The sequence below is a fragment of the Pongo abelii genome, chromosome 5 (assembly GCF_028885655.2).
Source record: "Pongo abelii isolate AG06213 chromosome 5, NHGRI_mPonAbe1-v2.0_pri, whole genome shotgun sequence".
Taxonomy (NCBI): Eukaryota; Metazoa; Chordata; class Mammalia; order Primates; family Hominidae; genus Pongo; species Pongo abelii.
In genome coordinates this window covers 154,812,128-154,839,661 of record NC_071990.2, presented here as the reverse complement: position 1 = coordinate 154,839,661, position 27,534 = coordinate 154,812,128, and the positions used below count along the sequence as shown (strand labels likewise).

The 27,534-nt window shown below is 37.2% G+C and overlaps 1 long non-coding RNA gene across 1 annotated transcript in view; it reads right to left on the bottom strand.

The window, feature by feature from the left end:
- The window catches only part of LOC134761574 (uncharacterized), a 103,389-nt gene that overhangs the window by 60,643 nt on the left and 15,212 nt on the right, over positions 1-27,534 (bottom strand). The window contains exon 2 of the long non-coding RNA XR_010140381.1: positions 12,106-12,195. This is a non-coding gene — a long non-coding RNA (uncharacterized LOC134761574). The remainder of the gene's footprint in view (positions 1-12,105; positions 12,196-27,534) is intronic.

Below are 27,534 nucleotides of genomic sequence, written 5' to 3'. Positions count from 1 at the left end.
ATGGAAACACAGATAGCACTTTGTCATTTTTGGAAGTTCTTTAGCCAAAGCTGGAAGAGAGGAGCATTTGAATGTGAACATGAGACTGAAGTTTTAAACGGGCCCAACGTGAACTGGACTAAATGATTAAACATGTGCAATCGGTATGGATCTGTTCAGATGTCACTAAGGGATGGGAAAGTGAGATCTGACAAGGTTTACTTGAAAGAAGTAAGGGGATAAAATAAAACTATTTCATTTCATATTTGTGCTTAAAGAAATGTAGACCTTTTAAAAAACCAGATGTAAAACCTACTATCATCTTTCAACTAGACAACTATGTTAAATTGCTCCAGGTCTACCAGCATCCACTCTGGTCTCTCTCAAACGTGATTATGAAAAAATTACATCTAACTGTGTCACCCTCCTACCTCTAATTAAAACCCTCCCATTTCAAGACCCATTATTTTTAAGACAAAATGAAATGTTTTTATGTAAACTATGAAGATCTCAATTTGGATTCCACCTAACAACCCAGCATCATGTTTTTCCAACCTCTCTTCCTTTGCTATTTACTCCAGCCTTCTTTCAATCCTTCTTCTTGCCACTGTCTCTCATGCCACAGGACCTTTGCACATGTTCTTCTCCCTGGATTCATCCCACATTTTTCACACTTAACTCTGAATAATTCCTTGGATCTTAGCTCAGAAATCGTTTCCTCAGAGCACCCTTTCCTCTGTCTGTTACATCCTACAATTAGAACTCTGAAAGCATGTGAATCACTCCTTCACGTATTTATCAGAGATGCAGTTTTGTATTAGTGTGTGTGTCGTTATTTGGTTATGTCTTTCTCTCTCTCTGTGTTTCTTGTCTTCTCCCGCCCCCCAACATTGAGCTCTGTGATGACAGAAATGACGTCTGTTAGGACTCATTTTTGTGTCCCCATGGTCCAACACAGTATCTGGCACATAGATATAATAAGTCAATGTTTAATGAATAAGTGAACTACAAACTTTATATATTAGGATAAATAAAAATAATTGCTACTAAATTTACAACCCTAGAGTCCATCCATAGCTTTTCTCTTAAACAAAATTATTGTTATTAAATATGCCAATGATCTTAGTATTTTGGTTTCGCTGGTCACAGTCCATAAAAACTCGAAAAGTTCACCCTGAAATCCAAGATGTAAACAAGATATCAAGTGTTAACCCTGTAATCTGTGTGCCCCGGGCCACAGAGATGCTGCTCCCTCAACATCCTTAGGTCCTAGAAAGCATTTAGGTAAACCAACTAGGGAACAAAAGGTAAAGAGTAGAAGAATACAGACCCACTAACAAGACCAAGCTCCCAATACAAAATGGAAGGGAAAGTATACCAGCAAAAGTACTGCAATAGTGGGTACATAGTAAGTCCTCAGCAAATGCAGGAGGATTATCATAATTATTATATAGGCATGATGTTTTATTTGCTAATAAATCCTGACCATGTGCAAAATTCAGCTGCAATTTTGTGTTTAATTTTTAAATAAATCACTGTTTATAAAATTCTGACCAAGTTAATTTGTTTTTTTATACTCTTTATAGCAAACTTGTCTAAGGATCTAACTTTCTGGAACATTTTTTTCACATTTTTAAGGAACAAATAGTACACTATGTTATTAGAATTCAGAGACAGTATTAAATTAAATTATTTTATATTTCTCTCTGGACACAGCTGAACCTTACAAACATGCAACAGCCAACCTGCCCAGCACCAGGCAACACATGGAAAACCACCCAGATTTCTCTAAAATTATTGGTTAAGAGAAACTGTCATGGCTCAGTAGTACTTTGTGTTTTTGATACTGAAGCAACGTCAATGCTAGATGAACTTAGTGAGAATTTGGCTGCTCACCTCTGGGAATATCATTTGAAAATAACCTAATGTTTTTCAGGTTACTCTTAGTGTGATTAAATAATTTCCAAACGGCTGCTCCAGGGTGAAGGATTTTTTTTTCTTTCTGGAAATAACTTTACCATTTTTTTCAACCCCAAAATGTCATCCTCAATCTACAAAATAGATCATAAACTAAAACATTAAAGTAAAAATCAAACCTTATATGTACATCAAAGATTCAGCCTGTGTCAAACAGTGGCAAGCTTTATAAAGAAAGGAAAGAAGATAGGCAGCACTCTTTGGAATAGAAGTGCTCTAATCTCTTACTAACAACTCTTTGATTTAAACATGTGGTCTAAATACTGTAAGCACAGGAGTATCGTACAATTAGAAACATATTTAAGACGAGAATTTTTAAAAGACGTATTTATCATATTTATGCAATTCTGTACTTTACTCAATCTAAAAAGAGTGTATGCAATCTTATTTATATATTAATCACTATCATAAAAACTATGGCTTAGATATAGCAGTGATAAAGTTTTTCAGTAATTTTTCTTGAGACTAGCAAGGTTAATCATTAGGATTAGTTTACATGAAAATGGCGAACTGCCTCTCTGTTTTTTCTTGAATTTCCATGGTGAGCAATAACCAGAAAAATTAGTATTCCATGTTATTCACGATTCTCCTATTTCATGACTTTATCAGTATCATTTGTAAAAAGAAATTATGTTTCTGTGGTCACTACTGTGAAAAGTCATTAAACAATGCAAGCGAAAAGCTTATGATAAAAGCAGCATGCTTTCATTCTATTGCCAATATTCCACCAGTGAAGGCTACACATCTATCCAAATCATGTGGGGAGGACTGAGATGCATGAGTAGGGTGGAGAAATAGTTGAGACCACTGCCCATTTTATGAGAATATAATGTTCACAACTCATTTTCAGGAAGCCACGCTCTCTGTGTTTCAATAACAGTGATGAGTTTGTCCTGAGTCATCCACACTCTTGCCCAGATGTTTCTGTGAGTCAGCGCTTAATTTTCAACAAGTACATTCCAGGAAAACAAACATATAGCACAAGATATTTATATTAATTTTTAAATGTTTATGAAAATCAACATAATATCAAATTACTATAATTTCTAAACAATCTCCTATAATTATGTATAGATTTACTCCACAAAATGATTTAGGCCATCAATATTTTTTAGCACTGGTGGCTGAGGACTCTTGCTGACTTCCTGCAGCTTAGCAGGGACTCTAGGTAACGAGCAGCTTAACAGGACAATTTTGTATTACTCATCATTTTATTCATTCAGTAAAATGACCCCATTCATCCACTGGGGTCATTTCACCGCGATTCCCAAATCATTCAGGGCCACACAGATTTTCGGCGCTTCGTTTCACAAGACAGGAAGCAGAAAAGATTTTCCAACTTGGCTGCTTGCTTAGCAAGATTATAGACTGTTCTGATAAATCATTCTATTCACATTAGGCTGCACGATCATCTTTTCAAGGCAGTTTGTTTGAGGATCAAGTCATGATCATGAGGACTTTTTCATAAGTTAGTATGTTCTAATCAATGAAGTTGAGAGATGATAGATCAATTTGGAAAAGAAACCAACGATTATCATTCATATCTACTTAAGTCATAATTACTCTTATAAATGAAAACTATATAATTAAAACACTGCTTGAGAACAAAAACAAATCTTGCTTTATCAGGGTGTTGTGCAAAGGAATATAAACTGAGGCAACAGAGTCCTTTTTTGGGACTGATGCTTAAGATTACAGAATATAGCCAGTGCAGTCTGTTTATGAGAATCTGAAATACTAGACAAGGCCATGTCACATAATCGTTGAAGGACTGTCACAACCAAAAATGGCTGCCACTTTTCTGAAAAGTCACACTGGGGAAGTGCTAGACCCAGTCAATCACTCTACAGATCTCACACTTAGTGATAAGAACTGCTGAAACTCTGAAAGGAGAAAATTAACAATAGACATAGAAAAACAATTGGAATATTTCAGAAAGTACTACATTGCAGGAGTACTACTATGAATTTTAGTGGCCCTATTAAAAACCCTCTTCTAGAGAAGACATGATAGAATGTGCAAATTTACTTGATTTTTGTTAAAACCAAGTCTTGGTGAGTTAAAATAGGGAGTCCTCCTAAACTGTAGGACCTTCCTTTTTCTTGTCCTGCTCTATTTACATTGATTGTCCAATAAATAGAGGTTGTACAAGATAGAAATCATGAGATGTTCTGCATAGTTAATACCAGCAGTGGGTTTATAATAATCTGTATATCTATTTGATTATTCAATATAAATACTTAGAACGAGGAAGCTTAACTTGAAAAGTGACTTTATTTAGAAGGGTAGACATGTCATAGATAGGTAATTCCTGTCCTTCCATTATTTTATGAAATAGAATTGTAAAGAAAATATGTCGTTACAGAAATTCATACAATATTTTTAAGCAGAGGACATTTTCACACCTGCATTTTGAAAAATATTTTTGAAAGACAATATAGAGATTTTGAAGAGCATAAAATCAATTAAAAGTCTATTTCAATGGACTCGGGAAAGCAACAGCCTAAGACTGGACATCTTATCTGTTTGATCTATGCCCCAGTCCACCACCACCCCTTATTCTTCCACCACTGTTCGTAAAAATTGAAGTCAAAGCCAAGTAAATAATCATTGCAGCTAAGGTATCTGATATGGTTTGGCTGTGTCCCCACCCAAATCTCATCTTGAATTGTAGCTCCCATAATTCCCACATGTCATGAGAGGGACCTAGCGGTAGGTAATTGAATCATAAGGGTGGGTCTTTCCCATGCTGTTGTCATGATAATGAGTAAGTCTCATGAGATCTGATGGTTTTATAAAGGGGAGTTCCCCTGCACACACTCTCTTGCCTGCTGCCATGTAAGATGTAACTTTGCTGCTCATTCGTCTTCAACCATGATTGTGAGGCCTCCCCAGCTATGTGGAACTGTGAGTCAATTAAACTTCTTTCCTTTATAAATTACCCAGACTTGGGTATGTCTTTATCAGCATCATGAGAACAGACTAATACAGTAGTCATCCAAAGTGTCTAATTAGAGTCAAAACTCATGAACAAGGGAAGGTGATGGGCAGAGAAAAGACCAGCCCCAAACCACATTTTGGAAAGAAAGGCAGGAGTTAGAGGACTGAGGTGCCAGAACTTAGCAATGAGCACTTAATTTTATGTATATATACTTTAAGTTCTGGGATACATGTGCAGAACGTGCAGGTTTGTTACATAGGTATACATGTGCCATGGTGGTTTGCCGCACCCATCAACCCGTCATCTAGGTTTTAAGCCCCACATGCATTAGGTATTTGTCCTAATGCTATCTCTCCCCTTGCTCTTCCACTCCCCAACAGGCCCCGGTGTGTGATGTTCCCCTCCCTGCGTCCATGTGTTCTCGCAATGAGCACTTTTTAATGGAGGCAGTAGGGAGATCCTGCCTTCAGCTGCTGGTAGAAAAGAAGCTCTCAGTGAGAGATGAGGCCAACTTGAAAAGCAATAGTACAGGCAAGCACTGGTGCGGGCTGAAAGACCCATTGCAAATGTGGTGGAGAAGCAACCACAAATGTGAGTACCTGATGTATTGGAGAACAAAGCACAATGCCACAGAGATTCTGCATGCAGGTGTGGAACGGGGGAAGCTGGAAAACTTTCCCATGCTTCTATTTGGTTCCAAAGGTTGAATGATCCCAGACCACCAGACCATATTCACAAGAAAGTTTAAAAATGCAACTAATATCAAAATAACTGGTTTCTATATTATTGTCTAGTTAGGATTGTTTCATCACCTACTCCAATTCTGCAGATAATTTGGAATAGACTAAACCTTTCTCTGAACTCTTTCCTATTTTCATATTTTATTAATTTTCATGTACTCACAATGTATCAAATATTTAGGATTTCATGATCAAATAAATATTATAATGTTTATTTTTAAAGTTACTAAAACTAGACTTAATTGATACAAGTTCTCACTATGATTGCTTCTTTATGTTTTAAAGTAATTTGGAAATGGCAGGGATTTTGAATGCCTTGAGCACAGCTTTAGAGATACACACTTTAGTTTCATGTGTAGACTAAAATTTAGATAGAATCCAGTTAAACATCTCAAAGGAGTTTGTGTGATACATAGAATAGTCAAGGAAACCACTTATCACATAAAAAGGGGACAGGAGCTTTACAGAAATTAAACTTCAACTGGTATCAACACTTATTTTTTATTTCTACCCTCTCATATGTTGTTTCCTTCCCTAAAAATTACAAATACAGATAAATATAAAAATACAAATTTTTATATGAAGATTTTAATATTATAATTTAATCTTAAAAGTAGCCAATTTATTTTTAATATTTTTATTAAAAATAAATTTTTAATTGTGTAAATTTTTTAATTTAATTTAATTTTATTAAAAATTAAATATTTTTAATTTAAAAATAAATTTTTATTGTGACAAAACATATAACATTTGCCATTTTAGCCATTTTAAAGTGTACTATTCAGTTGCATTGATTACATTTACAATGTTGCACACTCATCACCACCATCTCTTTCAAAATTTGGCACCCATAACTGTACCAATTAAACAATAACTCCCCATTCTCTCTTCTCCCCAGCCCTTGGTAACCTCTAATCCAATTTCTGTGTCTAATTGTCTAATCTAGATATTTAATAAAAGGGAAGTTATACAATATTTATCATTTTTTATCTGGCTTGTTTTACTTAGCATAATGTTTCCAAGGTTCATCCATGTTGTAGCACATATCAAAATTTTATTACTTTTTATGGCTGAATAATATTTCATTACATGTGTGTACCACATTTTATTTACCCATTCTCCTGTTGATGGACACTTCACTTGTTTCTACCTTTTGGTTATTATGAAAAATGATGCAGTGAACATTGTCATACAACTATCTCTTTGAGTCTTTTTTTTTTCAATTATTTTGAGTATATGCCTATGATGGGAGTTGCTGGATCATATTCTGTGTTTAACTTTTTCAGAAACTACCAAACATTTTCACAATGGCTGCACCATTTTGTATTCCTATTCACAATGTAAAGGAGGTTTCAGTCTCTCTACATCCTTACCAACGCTTGTTATTTTGCTTTTTCTAAATGATACACATCCTAGTAGCTGTGAAGTGATAGCTCACTGTGATTTTGATTTGCATTTCCCTAATTACTAATGCCAATTTATTTGCAAAAAACACCTTTAATACACTAATTAATATTACATGTTTCTAAATGTTCATTTCTAATATTTTATTTTCTTAAGTTGCCTTTAAAACTTTATATTCTTAGTTCAATATTTTAAAATGTATTTTATAAGAGAGAATAAACTTATTGGCATTTTAAATTTGCAATATAATCTAGAGCCAAAATTCAGCAATATCGTGATGAAAATATAGCTTTATTAGGTTTGTGCAAAAGTAATTTTTTTAAAGTACAAATATGCATGAAGCATTTCAAACAAAACTGACAGCAGCAGAGAACACCTTCAAATCCAGATACTGTCACATTCTTTAATAACAGCTTCTCATCCACCTGACTTAAATAATATATAACACTGTTACAGTTCTGTGAGAGACTTTTTCAAAGGTTATATAGAGGACTTTTTCCTTCTATTGTTCCCTTCTTGACTAAAAGTACATGCCTGATTATTAAAAAATCTAACTTTATTTTAAAATACCTTAAGAATGTCATCTAGTCCACAAAACTTTGTAAGACACACACAAAAAAATTGCCTGTCTTTAAACTTAATCCCCTTTCCAATTCACGCCTGTGTTCATGTTCTTATTTTATTTTTCTCAAAGTGTAAAAATTGGAATTTATTTTTTAGGTGCTGTTGTACATGACAACCTGGAACTAATTATCATACTTTAAACATAAGCAAAGTGATTCTACAATTATGATATGTAGACAACTTCATAATTAACCTATAATTTAGATATCCAGTAATTTACATGCATTAAACTATGTACTCTGTGTGGAGACATGCAGATTACCTATTCCTGATATTAACATATAGCTCCCTCCAAAGAACTTTTTGTTTTCATAATTTATTCTCCATTAAAGTATATATTAATTTAATATTTCCTAATTTCCTAATTTGCACTAGTGTGGAGAAAGAAATGAGTAATGGTTGAACATACTATGATTAAATTATATTCAGTAGTCCAGTAACTATGAAACACACACATCTCATTTCTTAATGGCATTCCATTAAAAGTTCTAAAGCAAGGAGTAATAGAAGGTTTTCTGTTTTCTCTTTTTAAAAATGAAAGTCACTTAGGAAAAGGATTGCCAATTTATCTTTAAGTTTTTCCTCTTTATCTGTTTCCAACAGCCACACTCACCAACAAACCTCTCCCACTCGAAAGCATTGAAATAGACATGCTGCAAATGCGAAGGATGTATGTCTGTGATGTGAACACAGGAGTGGGTTGCTTCACTTCCAGCTCCTTCTGGAGGATTTAACAGATACTAATCCTGAAAAATACACAGAGAAAAGCTTCTTTCCCAAAACATATGCTCACACACAAGTCATTGTAGTAGTGAGCAGGGGAGGATCCTTTAACAGCCCTAACTTTAAAAAGGGGACTGTGACTTTTACTTACTATCATCCTAGTTTAAAACATAAACAATTATTGGTAGGTTGAAAATACCTGTGGTCCAGAAGCCCCTAATGAATGCCCTTCACCAACAATTCTTTAAGTAATAACGTGTACTAATGGACTGAATATTCACCAAAAAGAAAGAAAATAGAAATATCTGGCCTAAAAATAAAAAGCTGGCAAGTGTTTTACACTGGTCTGAACTAGTCTTACATCTACTAATGAGGATAAAATACATCTTGACCACTTGGCTAGGATGTGTCATCTTAACAACAATTATATATATACTTAGAATGTTTGCCTTTGCTCCTAGAGGAAATTGCTACATCATGTCTGATTCTAAGGGACTTAACTTACAAAGTGGGATAAGGAAACATAATACTATATTGCAGCAAAATCCCAAGGTTTCTGTAAGGTAATAGTGAGAGAAGTACTGACCAGGTGTACTTCAGCTTGCCCGAGAGAACTGTAACACCCAATTCACCCTAATGCTTAAAAAAGGATGTGCCACTGAGGAAGCTCCATCTTTGTTTTTCTTTCAGACAAGCCCTAAGGAACAAAGTCAGGAGACTCTCAGGCAAGAGCTTTTCACTAACTTACTCTCTGAATTGTAAAGAAGAAGTCATTTAAGTGATCAAAGGGGTTCTGCTGTTAGCTAATTACCTGAGAAATCCTAAGGAATATATGAGTTCTCTCTCTCTCCCTCTCTATCTCTCTCTATTCAAAAGCATATCTGAGAGTGAGATAAGGAATTAGTTCTCTGCTATATATCTTTACCAAAAGAAATGCTTGGATATTTTGGTCAGTCATAGTACATCACCTGGAGTTCTCATTTGCCGTAAATTAAGAAAATGAAAATAATGGTGCTTCTAAACATCAATCACACACAAATACTTCCAGCTTCTCTTGATAAATTGGCACAGATACCTCAAACAGGAATGTATTTTCAGTTGTTCTAGGTATACCATGTATAATAACGAGCATGCTATGCTATATCTTTTACTATACCACACTTAGTTTTGTAATTTTATATTTCATATGTATTAGTCTGTTCTCATGCTGCAAATAAAGACATACCTGAGACCGGGCAATTATAAAGGAAAGAGGCTTAATAGACTCACAGTTCCACATGGCTGGGGAGGCCTCACAATCATGGAGGAAGGTGAAGGAAGAGCAAAAGGATGTCTTACATGGCACCAGGCAAGACAGCGTGTGCCGGGGAACTCCCATTTATAAAACCATCAGATCTTGTGAGACTTATTCGCTACTACAAGAACAGTATGGGGGAAACTTCCCCCATGATTCAATTATCGCCACCTGGCCCCAACGTTGACATCTGAGGATTATTACAATTCAAGGTGAGATTTGGTTGAGAACAGACCCAAACCTTATTGTCATATAAATACCCCTAGACCTAATATTCAAGGATTTATTTAAGTCCATCTTCTCCAGCTTTCAGGAGAGAATTTTTATAATTTTAATTTATAAATTAAAAATGCAAAGACCATTTTTTTTCAAATTAAGAATCTACAGTCTTGCTGGTACTCAAAAGAGATATCTCACATTTGTCTTTGCAGCCAGTTTTCACCTATGATGACTACTTAATCACTGCTCCACCTTTCTCAAGTCTTCATCCGATGTCTAACAATAACTTTTTCCAGACTCTTGCTTCTCATATGAGCATAAACAATGCTATTAATTCTTCAGTGCATGGTTAAAATAAAGCTGTGGCGTTCAACAAAAAACTTTATTACTCTTGTTTTCTAGCAAAATCAGTGATCTCAAAACCCAAAAGAATGGCCCAGGGAACACAAAACAAATGCTAATGACCATCCAAAACCAAAATAAATATTGTCTTCCCCCTGGGTCTAGGTCAGAAACGGGAATTGTCCTAGACTTCTGTCTTTGTTGAAGGTTGAATAAACACTGAACAACAGCGTGGTGTCTATGAAAATCACCATGGTTCACCATATTTATGACATCTCACTGATGGGACCTAGTGAGTAGGAAGTAGCATGTGTGTATCCTCAATACCTTCTTAAGAAATGTGTATTCCAGAGTACAGATGATAAAGTACCAGGAAATTCAGGGAGCTGTAACCACAACAAAATTTTAGGTATCTAATATTTGAACTGTTCCTTTCAGGTCCACAATGAAATGCATGTTGCTTTATTTTGTACATTCCGTTGCTAAGAGAATGTCACAACACTCGGTTGTCTCTTTGAACTTTGGAGGCACTACATACTGCATTAGGATATTCTGCTCTATTTACCAAGTAGCCCATGAGGCTGACAGCTTTGAGTGGAATCTCTACAAGTAAAGACACTAAAACTGCATTCAGCTGGGTCAGGTCCCAATGTAAGAAGCCATGCTAACTAGTCTCTATGAACTATTGTCCAGTAATCTATTATGCCATAACAAATAACCCCAAATCATAATTATTTAAAACCACAACAATCATGTCTTTAACTCACAAATCTGAAATTTGGGCAGGGCTCTGTGGAGAAGACTCATCCCTCTTCTACAATGTCTGGGCCTCAGTTGAGCTAACGCAAATGGCTGGGGTCTGGAATCGTTCCATGTGGTCTCCACCTATGATCTTTCCATGTTGCTTGCATTTCCCTACAACATGACACCTTCAGGATATTTGAATTTCCCTTATGGATGCTCAGGGCTCTAAGTGGGAAAAGTAGAATCTGCCGGTCCTTTAAGAGGCTATCCTCAGAATTGGCTATGCATCACTTCTGCCATACTTTATTGGTTAAGCAAGTTAATAAGCCAGACCAGATTCAAGCACAGAGTGATTAGAAAACTTTTCAGTGAGTGTTGTAAAGAATATGCAGCCATCTTTAATCTATGATAGTCAATGGATCCAAAGCACTCAAATTATCTGTGGCTGAACAGGTTTCTGTAACAACCCTATGGTAGGCCTCAAATTCAAAATCATAGCTGTGGACAAAGGTATGCCCTCCTTTTTGTTTTTTGTTTTTTTTAAGACAGGGTCTTGCTCTGTTGCCTAGCCGGGAGTGCAGTGGCACAATCTTAGCTCACTGTAGCCTCCAACTCCCAGGCTCACACAATACTCCCACCTCAGCCTCTGGAGTAGCTGAGACCACAGGTACTGGGACACCATGCCTGGCTAATTTTTGTATTTTTTGTAGAGATGGGGTCCCACCATGTTTCCCAGGCTGGTCTTGAACTCCTGGGCCCAAATGATCAGCTCACCTTGGCCTCCCAAAGTGCTGGGATTACAGGCCCTCCTTAACAAGTAGCTGCTCTCTTTTTGAGAAATGGTTCCTGTCTATGGCCATAGCACCCTGAACGCACCTGAACTCATGTGATCTTGGAAGCTAAGCAGGGTGGGGCCTGGTTAGTATTTGGAAGGGAGAAACTGCTCCTGGCTTGTTGTTAAAATCCTGATACAGATTAACACATGAATATAGACACCAAGTGATCAAGTGACCTGAGCATGACATCAAGTGGGTGTCATCTGATATAGTATAGACTTACTGAAGACAGGCAGGACTAAATAAGCCTCTGTTTCCAAGTGGGAAAGATATGTACTTTACCAGGCTGTGGCAGCTCCTGAATGTGTTCACAGTAACATGGGTGGGATCTTCATATTCCCAGGATGTCTGTCTTAGTCTGTTTTCACACTGCTGATAAAGACATACCCTAGACTCAGTGATTTGTAAAGAAAAAGAGGCTTAATAGACTCACAGTTCCAAATGGCTGGGGAGGAATCACAATCATGGTGGAAGCTGAAAGGCATGTCTTACATGGCAGCAGGCAAGAGAGAGAATGAGAGAACCAAGCAAAAGTGGTTTCCCCTTATAAAACCATCAGATCTCATGAGACTTATTCACTACCACAAGAACAGTATGGGGCTAATCGCCCTCCCTTCCCCTGTGATTCAGTTATCTCCCACTGGGACGCTCCCACAACATGTGGGAATTATGGAAGCTACAATTCAAAATAAGATTTGGGTGGGGACACAGCCAAACCATGTCAATGCGTACTCCTGCTGCATGTTAGTAGTTAGCCCCTAGGAAACACCTGGGCATCATTCAGCATTCCCTCTGACTAGTTGAGAAAAAAAACAAAAACAAACAAACAAAAAACCTCAAGTCTGGTTTACAGATGGTTCTTCATGGCATCCTGGCACTACACAAAATTGGATCGTTAGGCCTCTGCTTTTACCATTTTGAGTTGTCCAAAAGGACAAAGTGAATGGAAACACCTTCAAGTGGGAAGAACTTCAATTACCATATTCCTTATCTATTGTGTTATCTATGGTAAATGATTCTTACTATCAAGGAGAGAGGTAGGATTGTTAATGTATGATTGGAGATAAGAAGGAGTATGTCTATTATTCAGGGAATCCTGCTAGTTCCCTCCTAGTCTGCCCACATGCAGTTGAAGGAGTGAAGGAAATAATTCAGCATCTTATAAATGCAGGATCAAGAGTGCAAACTTCTCAGGAATAAATTTCAAGTGACCTGTCATCTCAGGAAACTTTCCAATAAAGGTGTTGGCTGAAAGCAAAGGAAATATGAAATGAGTAGTTAAAAAATAAATTATTGTATATCAAACATGACCTCAAGAAAAGCTGTAAAAATGAGAACTATCATGAGGACCCCTACTTTTTTCATTGCTCTGTTATTTTCTCATTTTTATATAATTCCTTTTATTTTCCACTCTCCCTTCTACCTGTGATTTTATACAGTATGTGTAGGTAATATCTCAGTGCAGAGATTACAGGATACAAAAATGCTGCTGAGTTATAAACTAAAAGGAGGATAAACATTAAGCAGAAATTAATGCAAGAACTGATGAGACTGTGTCATCACTTTCAAAGAGATGGTTTGTTTTTGTTTGTACAAGGAATAGATGCATTATGTTACGCAGTAGCACTTTGAAGTTATGATGAGTTTATTTGGAACTTTAAATATCAGAAGATGGAGAGGGATGAAATGTTGAAAGGTCCAAAGGATGTAGTGGGGCACAGATGATACATTGGCTCACTCAACACCAATTCTAGCCCTCTCTTGAGCTTTCCTTCCTATATTGTAATGACTGGAAATGGAATTTGCACACTAACTACCAAAGGAGCATAAATCCTATTTTAACAAATGCAAACAGTATCATCCTGTGAAAACCAACTTGTATTCATGATTGTTCAAAAGCTCTTAGCCAAAAAGAAATAGAAGTTAACCTCCTTAACCCAATAAAAGAATTAACCAACTACAGTAGCAAAAAATCACACCTCATGCTGAAATATAGATGCATTCCTATTATCATTTATGCTATTCCAAACTAACACAATAAATCAAGAAAAAGAAATGCGATGTAAATATTTAAGTAAACAAAAATGTGTCATCATTTTCAAGTGACACATTAGCATACCAAGAAAATAATAGTAATGAAAACAATTATAATACCATTTAACATTTATTAGGCCCTTATTATATCAGACACTTTACTAAGCTGTTTATATATATTAAATAACTTAGTGAAAATAAATTATTAACAAAAACTACATTTTTACAAAAAAATAGATTCTTTAGGTAAAATATTGTAATTTTTTAAAGTCTGGCAAGCAGTTGGATGTGTGCATAACATACACAATAAAACAATGTTCCTGTAAATAATAAAATATTTTTTAAAAGAAAAAATCTAGTTCCCAAAATAAATAAATAGATAAAAAAGCTAGGAATAACCAAATAGATGATGGATAACACCTATATGAAGAAAATTGGAAAATATCATTGAAAGACATAAATGGACAAATGGCAAGATATGCCCATGTCCCAGAAGAAAGAATTTAATATGATATATATTTCACTTCTCCCCAAGTTTATATATATATATAATTAAATGCGATCTAAATCAACATACCAATAAAATTTTTGCTAAAAATTGACAAGCTGATTCTAAAATACATGTGAAAAAGTATATGTATAAGAAGAACCAAGAAATTAAATGACAAAATACTAAATAAAGAAGCAGGACTTATTTTATAATAATGGTAACTAAAACATTTTGTTACTCCACAGGGAGAAACAAATATATCAACGGAGACAACTTTGGAAACAATGGAAACAAAGACCAAAAATAAACCTGCACATCAACAAAAACTCCATATATGACAAAGGCAGTGTCATGAATTAAGTCAGATGGAAAAATAAAATAAAATACGATCCTAAATGCATTAAATAAACAAGTACATAAAACAAGCCAAGTAATTCAAAACTCAGAAAAAAATATAGAAGAATTTTTTATGATATTAAGACAAGGAGAAATTTCTTAAAAAGATGTAGGAAACTCAAATCACAAAGAATACACAACAAAATCAACATATTCCACATGACAAATAGTTATAAACAAGGCTAAGAAACAAGCAATAGACTAGAGAAGATGTTTGAAACATATATAGCATGCAATAAGTTATTTTTTCAGAGTTTATTAAAAACTCCTGTACATAAAAAATTGAAAAATTAGTAAAGCATTTGAACAGCAATTCACTGAAAATGAAACTCAGATGGGCAGCAAATAAATTTTCCATCTCATTGGCCATTAGACTGGGTGCATATAACTGAGTTTTGGAAAATGGAATATGGGCAGAAGTGATGAATGCCACTTATGGTTCTGGGAAAAGAAGGAAATAAAATGGAGGAGGAGAAAAAAAGTTGTAAGAGGAAGAAGAGAGGGTAGACAAAGAGAAGGAGGAAAACAAAAAGGAAAATAAGGAAGTGAAGTAGAAGCAGCTGCCATCCCCACTCTCTGATCCTCCAGCTAGCTTTCCCTCTGCTAAAACGAAAGCAAAGAAAATGTATTCATGATGGCAGGGCTAAATGATAAAGGAGGGCCCCCCTTCCCCACCACCTTCCTATTTGTTATGCAATATATTAATTGTTTAGGGTTTGTTACTGCAATATGGCCTAACCCTAACCTAATAGGACACTCAACCTGGTTTAGCCACATCTGCCACATCCCAGCTAATGACAACTCCATCCCTTGAAATATTAAAAGACTCGATGCTATTTCCACCTCCTCTTTTTCTTTAACATCCAACATCCAGTCCATCAGAGAATCTTACCGTTCCACCTTCAGAAGACATCCAGAATCTAACTTTGACAGTCATCTTCCAAGTGATCATCATGTCACTTGGATTATTGTAATGGTCTAAAAATTATTCTTCCTGCTTCCTTACTCATCCTCCTATAGTCTAATCTCAACCCAGGAATCATAGTGATTCTCTTGAAATGTATGTCAGAATTTCTGGAACGCGATTATGTCAGCAGTGTAGTTGTTTTAAGTGTCCCAAACTTCTCTTGAAAACCAAATAGAGAAGCTAGTATAGCTAAGACGATGGGAACAGCAGCCCCAAGAATGTGGGTATATCCTGGGGACAAAGCAGCTACAGCAGCAGGAGATGCACTATCAACAGTTGTGGTGAGAGAGCATGAAGTGAAAGACAGCTAAATAGCTTAAAAGTCATAAAGACCAAAAAGTCAGTCATAAATAGAATGACTCCCCTGCCTCAAAAAAAAAAAAAAGATGTTTCCCCGAGAGGAAATCTGGGAATAAAAAATGACTAAGAACAATTCGTGATATTGGAAAAAGTCCTTACAGCCTCACAGCTGCAGATCAGTGCCAAAATTACACAGATATTGGGGAAGCTAACATGGGTACTGTGGTTCTGGCCTTCAATAAAATCTCACATACTTCCCTCCAGTAGGACAATGCCTCATCCCATTGGAAATAGCAAAACTGAAAAAGGAAGGAACCATGAGAAATGAAAGGAGGGAGAGAGAATGAGAGAATGTTTGATAAGCTCAGAGAAAGGAAGTCTCAGGAAGTACTTTAAGAGCAAATGCTTTTTAGCTACTCTTGCCACCAAAAAAAAAAAAAAAAGTTGCTATGTGAGATGATGGATATGTTAATTTGCTTCACTATAGTAACCATTTTACTATCTACATAACATCATGCTGTAATCTTCAAATATACGCAATCCAATTTTTTAAAAAAAGAATTCAGAACATATAGGAAAATATTTATCATTATTAATGGATAAATAAAAAGCGAGCAAAAAGAGTAAATGCAAGACCTGATGCTGAGAGCACAGCCATGGAGGACAAGACAGTAGACCTCACAGATGAGTGGCAGGGAAGCCTTTCTTTTTTTTTTTTTTTTTTTTTTTTTGAGACAGAGCCGCACTGTCGCCCAGGCTGGAGTATAGCAATGGCGCGATCTCGGCTCGCTGCAACCTCCACCTCCCGGGTTTAAGCAATTCTCCTGCCTCAGCCTCCCAAGTAGCTGGGATTTCAGTCGCCGGCCACTATGCCCAGCTAATTTTTTGTATTTTTAGTGGAGACAGGGTTTCACCATGTTGGCCAGGCTGGTCTTGAACCCCTGACCTCATGATTTGCCCACCTCGGCCTCCCAGAGTGCTGGGATTACAGATATGAGCCACTGTGCCCAGCCAGGGAAACCTTTCTTAACCAGATATGGCTTAGAGAAACAAAGTGACTTGTAGAGAGAGGACATATTTTTAACCTTTCCTGGTAAAAACAGAAAAAAATTCTTAAACTGTGCTACAGAGAAAGCTACCTTGTCTTGTCTTTCTCCTATTAACCCAGAAAGTTCCATCTTATTTTGTTCCCTGTTCAAACATCACGGACACAAAAAACAAAAATACTTTCTAGCACCATACCAAATTATTACAATAAAAAGTTGAATGAGGCCTTAATAAAATTAAGACAGAAAATTCGTCAGAAAAATGAGGTCATGGAACAGATGAAAACTGTAATATAATATTTAAGTATTAGAAAAGAATGAAAGCTTTGACAAAAACAGCACAAAGAAGCAATAGAAAAAGCTCAGAACAAGTGAATAATAAGTAAAAAAAATTAAGAAAAAAAAATTTCACAAAAGAGGACTAAATTAGAAAAACACAAAAGCAAAATGACACCATAAAAGGTATGTAAAGGAAATAAGAACAAAGAAGGAAGAAAATTGAGGGGAAATGAAACAAATTTTTTCAATGATTCAAAAAAAAGGATTTGAGAAATATTTGCCTGATAGGCAGAATAATGGCCCCACAAAGATGTCTACATCCTAAACCCTGAGGCCTATGAGAGTTGCCCTGCATGGCAAAAGGCAACTTTTGCCTTTTGAGAAGTGGTTAAACTGAAGATGTCCAGATGAAGTAATTATTCTTGATTATCCAGGTGGGAGCAATATCATTACCAGGGTACTTAGAGGCAGCAGGTTTAGAGTCAGAGGAGAGGTGACAATGGAAGGAGAGGTTCTAGGGATATAGGCCCGTGAGTCAGGTCATACAGCTTCTAGAGGCTGGAAAAGACATGAAACTGATTCTCCCCTGTAGCCTGCAGAAGGAACAGAGTTCTGCCAACCCATTTTAGATTTCTGACTTCCAGAACTATAAGAAAATAAATTTGTGTTGTTTTAAGCCACTAAGCTTGTGATAATTTGTTACAAACATCAGCAATAGGAAACGAAAACAATGTGATAGACATACAATACAGGAAACCTAAGGGCTAACATACATAAAATTGATGTCTTCAAAGAAGAAAACAAAAATAATGAAAAAGAACAAATATTTAAAATTGTAATTGAAAAATATTTCCTGAAATAAAATATTAAAAAGCATAGCATACTCTGTGTCAGATTTTGGGGTCTGGGTCCAGCCTATGCTGAAGTCCGAGGGGAGTGGGTGAATGAGCAGAAAAAACACTCGGGGGGCCGTAGGCAGGTAAAAGATGATTTTATTCAGCAGCAGCTCTCATCAGCAGCTTCCTCACTCTAGCTCTCTACACTGCTCACCTTTATCTCGGCTGTTTGCTCGGGCTGTGTGGCTCCTGCCGCCCCCACACCTGCAGCAGCATGGCCAGCTCTCCCTAGCCTTCAGGGTCAACAGCTTCACTCTTTCTGTCTCTGGGCACCGGTGTGAGCCGTGCTGCGGCTCCCCTCTGTCCATCTGCAAGAAGGACAGCTCTGGTTCTCTTTCTCTCTTTCTCTGGGTGCCAGTGCACCCACCATGTTAAGCCATGTTGAGCCAAGCCGAGCCTCAAGAGCCCCTATACAGCATTAGCAGGGCAATTATACCTTTTACAGACGATAGTGGCTCAGAGCTAAGTATGAACTTACACAAACAGGTTATATAACAAATGGAGGTGTGCACCTGTGCCCCAAACTCACTGAGTCATGCAGGCCTGGACATCCGCCTCTGCTTATTTCTTGACCAAAGCACATTCATGTACCTTACACTCCACCCTCTAGGCTGAGGCAGACACAGGCCTTGGACACACAGGTTTGATACACAGGTTTGGCACATAGGCCTGACATATCAACTTTGGGTGTGCAGGCCCGATACATACACACAGGCTTGACACATAAGCCTCACACATAAGCTCTGGGCATGCAAGCTTGATACACAGGTTTGGGCACACAGGCCTGATACATACACATAGGCTTTGATAAACTGTCTGGCTAGAGATGCAGGTTACCACAGGTGTCACCTCCTTGGTGATTACCACTCACACTGCCCTGAGTTTAGCTTATTAGCTACTTCGCCCACACCTGGTTTTAAACCACATGGTGTCAGTACTAGGCTGTTGTCAATACTGCAGCAGCAGCAGTACTCTGGCTAGATCTATCTGTATACCACGCCCCATCAGGAATGGGGGTATACCCTTCCTTATGGTAAAGGCTCAGGATCTAGGGGTGCCTCAGGCCCCATGGCTTTATCTTGCATTAGGGCTACAGACCCTAAAACCTCTTGTAACTCTGCTGGTAAGGGACTTGTACTCAGTGTACTTTGCTGCTCTAAATAGGCGCTCCACTTCGCTAAAGTGGATGTCTGTACCGTCCCAGTTTCAGGGCTTGTAACCCATGAACACACCCACCCTGCTGTCAGGTAAGTCATCTGCACGACGACTGTAGCCCATCCCGCCACACTCTTATGAGCCTGAAGGGCAGCATATACAGTTACCAACTGCTTTCCCAGTCCGAGGTGGTAGTTATCCATGAACACACCCATCATGCTATTAAACTGCTTCTTTATTAAGGAATACCAGAGCTCAGCTCCCTTCCATAGTTGGGACTAACAGCCCACTGGAGCTTCCAAGCATTCCATGCACTGCTATAGGCCCAGCCAAAACTATCTGTGATTACATGTACATCTAGTGTAAATGGGCATCCTTGGTTAGAAAGGCTGTTTCAGCCTTATCATCCCAATCTCAGGCAAGAGGAGGTGTTGCCGCTTCTAAACCTGCAAGAGAATTGGAAGTTAACATAACGTCATTAACAAAATCATGACACACGATGGGGCTATGCAAATAGCCCCGCAGCAACACTGTAAAAGTCCATTGTCGCCCTCCCATGAAGGCAAACTGTTCCAGGCTCTCGGTGGATTGTCTCAGTTCCGTTGTCAAATGGTCCATTAAGTCCGTGACAGACAGCACAGCTGCCGAGCCATGCAAAACATCCGCCCCCGGAGTGTCCTCAGGTATGGAAGAGACATACAGTGCATAAGCGGAGAGCCAAGCGGCCAATGCCAAGATGCAGAGACACAGGTTTCACTTTCATTGACCAGCCTTTATAGCCATTAATAAACGCAGCTCTGCCTGAAAACTTATCCAGATTCAGGGACCAGTAAGTCCACATGTGGCTCTGGTTGTCTGGTGCCCCGCACGAGCCAGGCATCTCGGCCAGTTCTCTTATCAAACAGAAAAGGCTTTACACTTCCGCCAACTGCAGCAGGTACTTTTTGAACTGGAACTCTTGGGCAGGACAGGGTTGCGTAGCAATGTCCTTCTCCCCAATGACTTGCAGTAATTTTGTACGTGACACCGACATTACTTACTTCACTCCCACAAGTCAGCGGGGGCACAGGGACCACAGGAAGTGTGCTCCACCACAGTAGAGGGGCTCTGGGCGCACCCTTGGGGCCCAACAGCTGCTCATGCTCTATTTTCCGGTGCATCACTGGGCGAGCCTGTAATGGAGGTTCTTCCTCCTCCCTGTGCTGTGTCCCGCAGGGACTGGGCATGCACTTTCCGCAGCACAGTCACAAACGCCCATCTGACTCTGCAACAAAGGCATACTTTCGGTGCTGTGCACTTCCAGGTGCTTCAGCTCCTTCTCCACACTCATGGGAGACCAGTCCACCGTCTCCCACATTTCCATTGGGACCCATCCAAGCAGCACCACTGCCACCGGGTACCACAGCTCTTGCTGCGGCCACATAGCCGACCCAGGAGCCCTCAGGGGCTGAAGACCCACTCACCTCATCCCATCCTCATGGCCAATTGTCAGATCCTGGGGTCGAGGTCCAGCCCATGCTGAAGTCCGAGGGGAGTGGGTGAATGAGCAGAAAGAACACTCAGGGGGCCGTAGGCAGGTAAAAGATGATTTTATTCAGCAGCAGCTCTCATCAGCAGCTTCCTCACACTAGCTCTCTACACTGTTCGCCTTTATCTCAGCTGTTTGTTCTGGCTCTGTGGCACCTGCCACCCCCACGCCTGCAGCTGCATGGCCAGCTCTCCCTCGCCTTCAGGGTCAGCAGCTTCACTCTTTCTCTCCCTTGGCACCAGCGCGAGCCTTGCTGTGGCTCACCTCTGTCCGAAAGACAGCTCTGGTTCTCTCTCTCCCTTTCTCTGGGTGCCAGCACACCCGCCATGTTAAGCCATGTTGAGCTGAGCCGAGCCCCAGGAGCCCCTGTACAGCATTAGCAGGGCAATTATACCTTTTACAGACAATAGTGGCTCAGAGCCAAGTATGAACTTACACAAACAGGTTATATAACAAGTGGAGGTGTGCGCCTGTGCGCCAAACTCGCTGAGTCATGTAGGCCTGGATATCCGCCTCGGCCTGTTCCTTGACCAAAGCACATCCATGTACCTTACACTGTGTATCTGAGAAAACTGACCAAAATTATGACCATCACGTCATATTCCAAGTAATAATTATTATATTCTTAAAATGAGTTGGAAAATCCCTATGGTATCCAGACAAGAAGTTAAAATCACTTACAAGGAAACAACCACCAGATTGATACAAGAATTCTCAATAGCAACATTTATGTTAGAAAAAGGATGTAGCCTTTTTAAAAATAATTTAATGGGAAGAAAATGTGAGATGAGAATTTTATGTCTAGCCAAAGTCTTCTTCAAAATAAAAGCCACAGACAAACTGCTATAAATATGCAAGACGTCAAGGGATGTCATTCCCATAATTACTTCCTGACAAATCTACCAAAAAACCCAAATCTACCAAACATACATTTGTTAAAGGTTTAGGAAATATTTAACTTAGTGGAACTAAGGTTAAAAGATGGAAAACTGGTGAAAAAATAATATGTACTTTTTATATGTTCAAATATTAACACTAACAAAAATACAAGGTAGGAATAATGGATAGTGAAATAAACTTTTCCCATGTGCATTAATGGGAGGTAAATATTACTTGAAGCTAACAAATGAAGTAGTACATGCTTAAGCATATTTAAGACTGAAAATATATCTAACAGTTAACAATATGTTGTAAATGAATAAATGAGGTAGTAGCATGAGTACTTTGTGATGTAATGGTGAACACTAAAATAATGCTAGTGATTAAACTTGGAAGGTAGGGGCAAAAGTGAGGGACTAACTTTAGTCTTATTTATAAGAAAGTCAACACAGAGTATATTAAAAAGAGATGATTAAGTAACATTTTTAATGGTATAAATTAAACTACAAGTCTAAAAGTCAAAACTTCCTAAGCACCAAAAGAAATACCGATAGCAAAGATGAAAAAAAGGCAAACACATAATTGAAAGAATTTAAGTAGAAATAATGAGCCACATAGAAAATATATTATAAAACAGAATAACAAACTGAGACCAAAAATATAAATCACTAAGTAAATGTAAACTAGCTTAAAAATTGGCTGGGCTTGGTAGCTCACACGTGCAATCCCAGCACTTTGGGAAGGCTGAGGCGAGTGGATTGCTCGAGCTCAAAGATTTGAGACCAGCCAGAGCAACATGGGGAAACCCCATCTCTACAAAAAAAAAAAAAAAAATTAGCTGAGTGTGGTAGCATGCACCTGTGATCCTAGCTACTTGGGCTAAGTGTGGTGGCATGCACCTGTGATCCTAGCTACTTGGGAGGCTGAGGTGGGAAAATCACTTGAGCCTAGGAGATGCAGGCTGCAGTGAGCCTTGATCTTGCCACTGCACTTCAGCCTGGGCAGCAGAGTGAGACCATGTCTCAAAAAACAAACAAACAAACAAAAACCTAGCTTAAGTCACCTACTAAAAAATTCAGATTACTAATGCAGCCAAACACAATTCTTTCTTTGTACTAAAACAAAAGTGCTACAAGCTATATTTCAAAAAAGCACGTGACATAATAATGTCTACCAAAAAGCACAACAGTTCGAATCCCCTAATTCACTCCACAAGCAACCTCTTTTCCAGTTTTTATTATCATATATTTGATTTGCTTGTTCTTAAATCCATATAAATAGAATCATTTGGGTCTGATTTCTTTCTCTCAATATAATGTTTTTAGATTTATCGACATTGTTGTATCAAAATCATGTACATATTTTATTACAAATAATTATTTACTTTAAATACTGTTTTTTTAAATATGAACTAAAATGGAGGTCAAGGCGGGTTTTTTTCACCAACATAAATGTCTGGCGCCATATGTTTAAAAGATATTCATTTCCTCCATTGATTCCCATTGGTCACTCTGTTGAAATTTATTTAACTGGTAAGGTGTGGATCTACTTCTGGGTTGTCTAGTCTGTGTCATTGACTATTTATTATTCTGAAGCAATTACCATAATGTCTTGATTATTGTATCTTTTACAGGAAGTTTTAAATCGGATTTTATATATGACTTCCAAATTTTTCCTCTTTTCCAAGACGGATGTGTCTGCTACAGGTATTTATGTTTACTGACGTTTATAAAAATTGCATTAGAAATACAATACAGATTCTTTTCCAAAATTGACTTTGTATCCTTAGGCCTTACCAAAGAAACTTATTGATTCTAGTAGTTCAGGTGTTTTTCTTAAAATGTACTATGTTCATAATCACATCATCTGCAAATAACACATTGTTTCTTTCCAATTCTTATACCTTGTAATTTTTCATCATTTATTGCACTAAGTAGGACCTCTAGTACAATAGTGAATAGAACTGGTAAAAGTAAATTTCCTTGCCTCCTTCGTGATCTTAGAGGGAAAGCATTTACTATTTCACCATTAAATATGCTATTTACTGTAAGTTTGATGTAAAGTGTCCTAATCCAATTGAGGAAGTTCTTTATTCTTATTTGCTAAGAGTTTTTAACATGAACAGGAGCTGAATTTCATCAAACACATTTCCCCAGTTTATTTAGGCAATCATTTGTTTTATTCTTCTTCGTTCTGATAATATAGAGAATGATATTGATTGATTTCCTTATGTTAAATCAACCTTGAATTCCTGAAACAAACCCAACTTTTATGATTTTTATGATCCCTTTAATTTATTGACAAATTATATATATTAATAACTTTGTTAAGAATTTTTTGTCTACATTTAAATGAGTACTATTGACCTATAATTATCTTTTCTTAAAATGTAATTGTCCTTTTCGGGTCAAAAGCAGGGATATTCTAGGCCAGGTGCGGTGGGTCATGCCTGTAATCACAACACTTTGGGAGGCCGAGGTGGGTGGATCACTTGAGGTCAGGAGTTCGAGACCAGAAACTCTGTCTCTACTAAAAATACAAAAATTAGCCAGGTGTGGTGGCATGCACCTGTAATCTCAGCTACATGGGAGGCTGAGGCAGGAGAATTGCTTGAACCTGGGAGAGGGAGGTTGCAGTGAGCACAGATCGTGCCATTGCACTCCAGCCTGGGCAACAGAGCAAGGCTCCATCTCAAAAAAAAAAAAAAAAAAAAAAGCAGGGTTAGTCTAGCCTCATAAAATGAGCTGGGAAGTGTTCTGCCTTTTATTTTCTGATACCACCCATACAAGTTTGGAATTATGTCTTTCTTAACTGTCTATAAAATTCATCATTAATGCCATCTGAGCAGTTTTCATGGTGAAAAAATTTTAATTACAAATAAAATTTTTTATAAAGTATCAGGAGAGTCGTGTGTTTGTCACTTTTCATGCCATATTAGGTAAGTTTGTGTCTTTCAAACATTTTGTCAATTTTATTAACTGTCAAATTTATTGAAAAAAACATTTATTATATTCCTTAATTATTCTTTTAATTACTATAATCTGAGATACTATCCCTGCTTTTCCTCTTAATTTCAGCAATTGTGTTTCATTTTTTAATTGTTAAGTCTTGACAGAGGTTTATCAATATTATTCATGAGTTTTAAAAACTTGTTTTTGGTTTTGTTGGTCTTCTCTATTGTTTTTTTCTCTTTCCTAGATTCCCTTTCTAAACTTTATTATTTCTTTCCTTCTTACTTTTGGTTTGTTTTACTCTTCTTTTTCTAGCGTTTTGAGGTACAAGCTTATTTCATTTATTTTGTATTATTTTTAATTTCTAATCATTTCTTGGCCTGATAATTTTTTCTGCTTTTGTTGGAAAAAGGGAACAGAAGTTAGGACTGAAAAGCAGAAATAACATGAAACTTTGGACATTCTCACGATGTTTAAAACATTGGGCAGTGCAGCAAAGGTGAAAGTTCAGCCCAACTGACTCCGAACTCTTACAAAATCACTAAAAAATATAAAATCTAAAATAAAAAATACATTAACTAAGTTTAACACACTAAAGAACACTGCAGGAAAAAAATAGCAGTAAACTTAAAAGACAGGTTGAATGACATAAATTATTCCAAATAGAGTTAAAAATTTTTTTGCTTGGGTGTTGTAATATTAGAAAAGTAGACTTTAATACAAAAATTATTATTAGAGATAAAGGAAATTGTGTAATGCTATAATCAATAAATCCAATTGTGCAGATAAATGTGTAATTCAATATCTTAGATAATAAAAGTTAGATGATTTTTTTTCTTTTTTTTTTTTTGAGAGGGAGTCTCGCTCTGTTGCCAGGCTGGAGTGCAGTGGCATGTTCTCTGCTCACTGCAACCTCTGCCTCCCAGGTTAATGCAATTCTCCTGCCTCAGCCTCCCGAGTAGCTGGGACTACAGGCGCATGCCACCACCCCCAGCTAATTTTTGTATTTTCAGTAGAGATGGGGTTTCACTATGTTGGCCAGGATGGTCTCGATCTCTTGACCTTATGATCCACCTGCATTGGCCTCCCAAAGTACTGGGATTACAGTCATGAGCCACTGCGCCCAGCCATCAGATGGTATTTTTAGGTGTTGATAACAGAACTGAAAAATATATCCAAAAAAGATAAATCATATAGAAAACATTATTTTATCAAAAAGCAGTAAGACTTAAAATTAATAACAAATTAAAAAACAAAAAGTCTCTTCCACCTAGAAATTCTTTTTTCCAAGGGCAAGAGAAATTAAAATTGTAATTGCTGGAAAAATACTATGTACTTTAATCCTTGAGAAACCATTTGAACAATCCTCAGTATAAAATTTATAAACTCAAATATTTATAACATTAAACATGAAAAATTATATTGTTCACATCCTCGCTATTATCGCTTACTTTTTGATTGATGTATCATGGGCTAAGAGAGATTTATTAAAATTTTCCATTGTTAATGTATTTCTATTTCTCCTGCATTTTTTGTAATTTCTGCTATATTAAAATTTACACTGTGTTATTTAAACTTATTATTTTGAATTTTGTTCTTTATAAAGTAGCCTTCTTTGTTTTAGTCAATGCATTTTAGCTTGAAATAATGCCAAATTTGAGGACTCTCCTTTCTTTTTAATGAATTTCCTGTTATACATTTCCCAACTTCTTCTTTTTAACTTTTCTGTATCATTTGTTTCAAGCATGTCTCTAGCATATAATATGGACTGGTTTTACTGTAATCTAACTGAAAAATCTCTTTTTGTGATAAGAGTAATAAGCCTATTTATTTTATAAGAGTGATAACCCTATGTATTAGTATATGAGCCCTGTTTAAGTCTCAATTCTGTCATATAATTTATACTGTTTACTAATTAAGTTTGTGAGCTTTAATAAAATTAGCAATAATAAAAATTTGTTTCTAGTCTTTTCCCTTCCTCTTCTCCTTCAACACCTAAATCTCTTCAATATTACTAGCCTTCTTAGCGTTTACCTTTCTACTAAAATATTGTTAAGTATTTGCTAGCTAACAATGTCTTGATTTCTCACTTTAAATAATATCTTTTGACTTCCTGCTATTGTTTAGGAAAACATTTGTGAGCTCATTCCATTTTCCTACCCTCTCTCATTTTCCTCTAAATTTCTGTTAGCTCAATTGTTTCTACATCATCAAAGCACACAATATATACAGACTTAAGATGGTTTAACTTAACAATTTTTTGATTTTATGATGGTGTGAAATCATGACAATTTTGACCTGTCAAAATTTGAATTCTGATATTTTCCAAGGCCTGCAGTATGTGGCATGATACTCTCTTGCAATAGTGGGCAGCAGCAGCAAGCCACGGTTCACAGTCAGCCACTCCATCACCAGGGTAAACAACTGATACTCTATAATGCACTGTGTTGCCAGCATATTTCTGATATTGTGTTTTGTGTTTTTGCATCCCATTGTGTCTACAAAATGCCCATTTGTCTTACTGTGTTTAGTGTTGCTATAAAGGAACACTGGAGGCTGGGTAACTTATAAAGAAGAGAGGTTTGTTTGGCTCACAGTTCTGCAGACTGTGCAAAAAGCATAGCACCAGCATCTGCTTCTGGTGAGGGCCTCAGGCTGCTTCCACTCATGTCAGAAGGAGAAGGGGAGCCAGCATGCACAGAAATCATATGGCAAGAGAGGAAGCAGGAGGTGGGGAGGTGCCAGGCTCTTTTTAACAATCAGCTCTCATGGAATGTAATAGCATGAAAA